The sequence below is a fragment of the Rhagoletis zephyria genome, unplaced genomic scaffold (genome assembly GCF_001687245.7).
Source record: "Rhagoletis zephyria isolate East Lansing unplaced genomic scaffold, Rhagoletis_zephyria_1.1 Rzeph_scaffold_06186, whole genome shotgun sequence".
In the NCBI taxonomy this organism is placed as follows: domain Eukaryota; kingdom Metazoa; phylum Arthropoda; class Insecta; order Diptera; family Tephritidae; genus Rhagoletis; species Rhagoletis zephyria.
In genome coordinates this window covers 7,511-15,065 of record NW_016163269.1, presented here as the reverse complement: position 1 = coordinate 15,065, position 7,555 = coordinate 7,511, and the positions used below count along the sequence as shown (strand labels likewise).

General features: G+C 34.9%; 1 protein-coding gene across 1 annotated transcript in view; it reads right to left on the bottom strand.

Moving 5' to 3' along the window:
- Positions 1–6,432, bottom strand: part of LOC108372943 (endoplasmic reticulum metallopeptidase 1) — a 28,849-nt gene extending 22,417 nt beyond the window's left edge. Inside the window, exon 1 of the mRNA XM_017628765.1 lies at positions 5,778–6,432. The gene's annotated coding sequence lies outside the window, so the exon portion shown is untranslated. The remainder of the gene's footprint in view (positions 1–5,777) is intronic.
- Positions 6,433–7,555: the final 1,123 nt, after the last annotated feature.

Sequence of the window (7,555 nt, the reverse complement as noted above, 5' to 3'; positions counted from 1 at the left end):
CCCTCTACGCACAAAAACTAAGAACACCGCGATGAGAAGGCAACATTTTTTGTAGAAACAAAAACGTCATAAGCCAATCAAGAAAATTTTGTGCACACTCGGGTTGAAACTCGAACACCCGGGTATATTGAGCTGCAAAGCACCCGAACCCAATCAAGTATGTATGAAAAGCAATCGGGTGTTGTGGCCAACATGTTCGTCTTGAGCTCAGTCGATAACGAACAATACTTCTGCTCGTATACAGAGAACGATGCAAAACGGGTTTTGTTAGATGATCGAGTATACACGAAAATCATGCACCCGCTGCAGATGTCTGGTGTGTATATAAACAAACGCATAAACCGGCAAGCGGTGACGCAAAATACTCCTTACACGACGATGCAACAATGTGTGGATATGTATATATGCATATATACATATGTAAATGGGAAATGTAGTGTTGAGCAATACCTACTTAGCAACATCATGCATATTAAAAACTCAACGAACACCCACACAGTGTTGATGCATCAGTCATACTTAGAGTACACCCACACCCATAAAAATGCTCGAAAACATAAGCATACACATATGCGCATGGATTTTCTTTCACACTTGTTATAAATAGTATTTAAAACGATTGCAACATAATTGAGGTGATTGTCTCTTGTTTGCGTAGCTGTTTTCATTCTTTCAACACGCAAAGGGCAGAAAGCGATAAAAATTAAGACAAAGTATGAGAAATTCCAATAGCGCAATCTTCCGTGGCGACGTTGAAGCTAAAGTGCAGCAAGCGGCAAGAATTTGTGAGTGCCGACAAGAAGTGGAGGAATCGGAGTAAGTCGACTAGATAAGGTTCTATGGGCATGGGAAGACGTACAAATTTATTGCATGTGTTTGTATGTACATTAGGGTGGTCTAAAAAAAATGTAAAGTCGGAATTTTAATGCTCAAATATATGCCTATTTCTTTATTTTGAAGTAAAAAAATTTTAGAGGTATTCGTAGAAATTTTATAGCATTCCTGTGCTCTTCAGGAGACTTTCAATAATAATACCCAATTTTTTTTAACTAATTTTTAATACTAACGATTTTTTATTGGTCCCCATTGAATTTTTTCGGGGTTTTGAAAAAATTGTTAAATAGACAATTGGGTATTATTATTGGGAATTCCTGCAGAGAAACAGAGTTTTCTGATCGAAAAATAAAGATTTTTAAGAATTCTACACTGTTTTTATGAAAAGATTTTTTTTTTTCATTATAAAATACATGGAAAGCTATGAGCACTTTAAGCGACCTCTAAATATTAAATTCTAAATTCAAATTAAAAAATAGGGGTAAATTTTTTCGGTATAGATCAATCCTAGGGGTGAGAGCAAAAAAATTCTGACTTCAGTTTTTCACATGCATTTTTGGACCACCACCCTATGCTATGATTAATCAGTTTTTCTCATTGTGTTGATCAGAAATTCTCTGTAGTGTAAATTTTAATATTTTCTTAACGAATTTCTTAAACAGAGCTGGCATTTTTCCCACCAGTGTAAACATGTTTAAAGACATATTACATCGTAACCAGTTGCAAGTGAAATGGATTGTCCATTTAATTTATTAAAATTATTGATTTCTGGGTTTAAGTATTGCATCGAAAAGATGACAACGAAAATTTAGAATGAGATCGTCGAATTCAAAACAGGTTAAAATGGAGGAATTTATTCAATAAGAACCAACGAATTCTTATGTAACAATATTTTCCCTTTGATCCAGGGGAACGGGAATTTGGATGATAAACAGTCTGTGAAAACTGCAAAGTCTTCAAAAATTGAGGCAGTTTCTCCGTTCGTACCAATTTTAATCATTCCGCTCTATCGCTGTGTGTTATCCAGCAGGCAGAATTTAGAAATGTTTACAATGCCTCTTTCATTTCTGATCTGATAATAATCGAGAGGACATGCTTGTGACCACCCAATACTCCACGGAAAGAGCGCTCCATAAAGTCGTGGCGCATAACGAAAAATCACTAAGCTACAAGGAATAGAAGACGCGTTCAGCAATACCTTGCGCTCATCAGTCACAACAGCGCAGGTTTTCGGATAAGATGACGGACGTACTTGCAAGGAAGAGCACTTTCATTCACGTTTGTCCTCTCGGAAGAGGTTAGGTACCTGCAGGCTCAATATAGAAGTGTTCTTCTTCTCAAAAATAGGCCCAAGTTGAAAATACCTACATGAAAAGATATCTGCAACATGACAAAATTCATGTGACCAGAATAAGTCTTGAAACGATCGAGGGAGCTCATTATGCTGAGCAGAGGAGAACGGATAAGGTATGCTGCAAAGTTACATTACTTTAGCATGGCACGTGGAGAGACTCGGGATACATATCTTCATAGATTAGACTATTTTCAGCTTAATCGCATCCCAAACTTGGTTAAACTAATCTCAACGAAACCGAAGATATTTGAAAGTCGGAAAAACAAGCTAATCACTCTCGAGTTTCGGTGGAACGTCACCTGTCTTTTTCTACAGACACATATCTTGATGAGCGATTAAAAGACGTGTAACAATTATGAGCACCCACAACACACACAAGCCGCCTTCGACTCGCCACTTCTCTGCTTGCTATGTTTGATCGATGCCGTCTACAGCAAAACGAAGCTGGGTCTTTCGTTCCGATATGTATACTTAAATATTTATGTATGCATTTACCGTATGCTAGTGTAATTGGAAAGCATATGCTCGCTTATGGTACGGTTACCCCTGCATTGTGTGGGAGAAAGCATCCGCCAGATTAAAACTAAAGCGAAATCGAGAAAAAAAGAACAGCGCCACCACAACAATGTATGGCATAGTTAGAAGCACGTACATACCCTGCAGAAAAAAAATATCAATTGATTAAAATAACCATTTTATAATTAGATTTTTTCGGGATTTCGATAAATATCTAACTTTTAATTAGCTATGACAAAACTAACTTTGTTTTTTTTTCCTTTACAAGTTTCTGTTTAAATATCCTCCTACAAAAAATACTTTCAATACACTTTTTTCTGCACTTCGCAGATTCTTTTTCGAATTCAGGACAAATAAAATAAAGATCGAAATTTAACATTATTATTTTGATGTTATGTCAGATGAAATTCAAATGTGAGACCACCTACGAAAGAACATGTAAACAAATAAGCAAATATGTAATGTTAAATAAAATAAATAAATAAAAATTTAAAAAATATTTTTTATTGATAGTTTATGTCCAAAAGTAGATAGCTACAAGTCAGATGACACCTAATGCAGAGGAAACCAGTGATCACAATTTTGCGGCCATCGTCCTTCAAAAGTAGTTAGTTACGGCCAAAGTAAATAGTTAATAAATAGTTAGCACTCGTCGACTGCTAGTTAGTTAATAGTTAGCTACAAACTAGTCTCATTTCCTGCAGGGTATATACATGAGTACATATGTACATGCAATTGCAACAGCGACCGAAGTATTAACATCAGAGGTATGTATGGATATAGTATGTACGTAAGAAGCAATCACAGTCACCGCAGGGAGCTGCCACATGTTGTATGTCGTTCACCTCAACGTCATCACGTCGACAATGCACTGTGGGCGTTAAGTTCAGATTACAAAGAAGTAATCCTTTCTTGTGAGGATAAACAAGATCTTTAAAAAAAAATCTTTGAATGACTGAAGATATCAGACTTTTCTGCAAATGTGAAAATATTTCGATCTGTCAGAGAGTGAAAATATAATGATCTAGTCATTTTAGTATCAGCTAATAAGAGGGAACTTTAAACTCGGTTTCAATTTTACTTTTGTATCTCAAAACTTATGGATTTCACAAGACTAAACTCAATATTTAATCTTGAAGAAAATATTTTTATGCACTTATGCCTAATTTCCACTAGGCATTGAAATTACAAAAAATGTATGACATTTAAAAAAATACCATGTGGAAATGTACTTAATGACTATTTTCTTAACGTAATGAAACGAATATTTTTTAGTTCCCAACTTTGTCATTTGTCATTTTCGCCGTTTAACGCCTAGTGGAAATCCAGCATTATGTTAAGAAAATGACAAAGTTTCAAAACACTGCCTGAATGTGCAACATCTCACAGATTATTACGTCTTCTCTTTCTGCCACCACTTCCTAAGGCATGAGTATCCCTCCAGACCTATGAGAGTAGTAAGAAAGTATGAAATCAAAAAGAAAATTCCCCCTCATGCTCGTGGGTATCAACAGCGGAAGCACAATGTCTCCAGCAGCGACAAGCAGGCGTAGGTTCAACTATTGGAAACCATACAATTCACTGCAGTTGACTGACAGTCTGACTGAGTATGGCTGACTGACTTACTGAGTAACTGAGCAACTAATAACAGAGTGACTACCGCGCCTGTTGCTGGTCTTCTGCTGTTGCTACAACACAGCTGACAGAGATGCAAGTACATACATAAAAATACATATAGAAACAATTATGGTAATAGCCACAAAATGCGGCTAAGCTGTGGCAAATAGATATGCGCTCGTTGCTGCAACATGCCGTGTCAAAGTGCAGTGACAGAAAAGTACAACAGTGGCTTTTAGATTGTCGGACTCTTGTCAAACTCTTGTTTTATTTACTTATTTTTATTTTTTTTTTTTAAATGACCCACAGAAGTAGCAGAAAATGCAGAAATGAAAGAATTTTTAAAACAAAATAACTACTTTAATATTTTCAATATTTTAAGTCTTAGCAAGTAGTGCAATAATGTCATTGGAATTAATGTCAATGGCACACACAGAAAGCCAAAAGTTAGAGTTAATTGACATTAAGTCATTTCGGAATGGATTCACCCAAATGCAAATTACGTGATCTAAGTTAAAACTGGCCCTAAAAGATCTAATTAAAAAGCTCGACATTTTAACGAAAATTTGTCGAATTTTCCTAATTTTTATACAAACTTTTAAATTCCGATTTTTTTTTAGATAGCAGGCTATGCTCTTAGACAAAAATAATAAATAAAAAGAAAATAGCCAAAACTGGTTAAAATGTCGCCTCACTATTTATATTTTCCCCCACCATACATACATACACTGGCGGCCATTAGAATAGACTCGCCTTAATTTGAAGAGTTTTGGCTATATTTACATGGTTTATTTTATGTTTAATATTTTTGTACAAAAGCCTGGCTAGCTATACAACAAACACCATATAGGTCCCCTTTTCAAACTTTATACAAGAATTATAAAAATTCGACAAATTTTCACCAAATTTTTTAACTTTTTATTCAGAATTTTTAGAAAAATTTCTGGTATGAAGTTTCGTAGCCCATTCAATTTTAAGATAATAAAGTGCAAGCTTTAATTTGCTAAAAATACCGTTGATTTTTAAGAATTTTTTTTTTTGCTGAAGGTGTCACGAATTTTTTCCCATTTCCCAAACAAAATAAATGTCAAAAATCAACGGTATTTTCTAGCCACTTGAAACTTCCACTATATAATCCTAAAATTAAATGGGCTACAAAACTGCATACCAGACAGTTTTCTAAAAATTCTGAATAAAAAGTTTAAAAATTTAGTGAAAATTTGTCGAATTTTTGTATAAAGTTTGAAAAGGGTTTGAAAGGGAAAAGGGTGGTTTAATGTAAAGCTAGCCAGACTTTTATAAAAAAACATTAAACATAAAATAAACTATGGAAATATAGCCAAAACTCTTCATAGTAAGGCGAGTCTATTCTAATGACCGCCAATGTATATCAGTGTATTAAATTTTATCTTACTGAAATAGGATATTATTTAAAAAAGAAAGTTGCTTTACTTACCGAATAGCAAGCGAAAAACAATTTACAGCTGTCTATTTATATGTATGTATATTAAATCAACTGTAATTGAAGCAACACTTCTTTGCATTGGAATCGCAAACAAAATTCCTCTTCCGTGTTGTGTACAAAAGGCCTCTGAAAGTATTCACTTTACACCAAAACAAATAAAACAAAAATCCACATAAATCTTCAAAGACACGCCTCAATAAAAATAAACATTTTTGGCCACTTTTCACAACAGCCAGGGCGCTTTTTTCGACACCTATTTGGATGAGACTTTTGCACACTAATTACGAACGGCAGAATGTAGCTATTTTTCGCAAGTTTTCCGCAAACGTATGTACATACGTAACACTGGTCTGTATGTGTGTATGAATATTTGATAAATTCTGTATATTTTATTTTAGACACCCATAGTGTTCGTCACACGACCCAAATTATTCACTTTTTCAACTTTTAATAGCACAAGCATTTTCTTTTCGAAAAGCGATTTTATTTATTTATTTATTATTATTTTTTACTAGCAAATCGATATTCCGCGCCGCGTATTTTTCTGTTTACCACCGTGCCTGCCGGCGTTTTATTCGTATCTACGGCGAGTCAGTGCAGCCAGCCATCAGATGCCTAAGCAAATATGTAGCAGATGCTGAAGGCTAGTGATAGCACTGAGATCAACAACAGAACAACAGCGCGGTGATCCAGAGATCGCCAATGTGCAGTCGAGATCTCGACAACAGAGCGCCAATTATGCTGTGGTTGCTCCAACTGAGCGCAACTGTGAGTATGCAGCACTTGCTTCTCCTCTGGCTAAACACTTCTCTTAACGCGATCGCTGTTGCTCTTAAGTTGAAGGATTTTTGACTTTCAGCAATGAAAGAAATATTCCTTCTGCTAGGAATTTTTATGCCGATCGGCAGGTAGCAACTTTCTAGCACGGCAACTCCCAACTACCAAATAACCAGCATAGCGCTACTGTTGGACGATTTTATATAAGAAAAAAAAAAAACAAATTGGGTATGTGGCAATAGGCTGCCGATAGCGATTAACAGGCTCGCTTTAACGGTAATAAGATTAGTACTTTTAAATTATGTAAATGTATGCGTTCGGCGGTAGCTGCCACTACAAATAAGGTAAACTAAGAAATTTATTAACAAAAAAAAAAACAATTGAACTGAAAACAAAAGGAAAGTTCTGCGCCATCTAAGGCAATAAAAAGAATACAAACGCGAATAGAAGCACTTAATATCGCGTTAATTATGGTCATAAATATTTGGTGACCGTCAGGTATGTATGAAGTCTCCGTGCGATAAAGTAAGAAATTGAAGAATTCAAAATTTAAAATTTTTAATAAGCTTTATTTACAAGCTGCCCAAATGAAACAGCACAACCGCGCATGGAAAATAAACTGGCATACATAAATATGAAAAAATTAATGTACGTACATATGTACCTATATATTTATGTATACAAATTGGTTAAACGTGAATAAATGAGTACTGTAAAATTATTGCACTTTGCTGATAAGCTTTTTGCACTTTGACGAATGACTAGGGATGTCAGTGGCAAAAATACATCGATGTGTTTCTTTGATTCGATGCAACGAAACGTACATCGATATTTTTCGATACATCAACGATTCGCATTGGATTTTTTAGATAATATTCCACAACAAAATATAATATATAATTACTGCAACTGAACTAATTAAAGTCACTTCTCTTTTTTGTATAATTGAAAAACTGAAATGACGCTTCAGTGTACTAGATATGTCAGTTTTC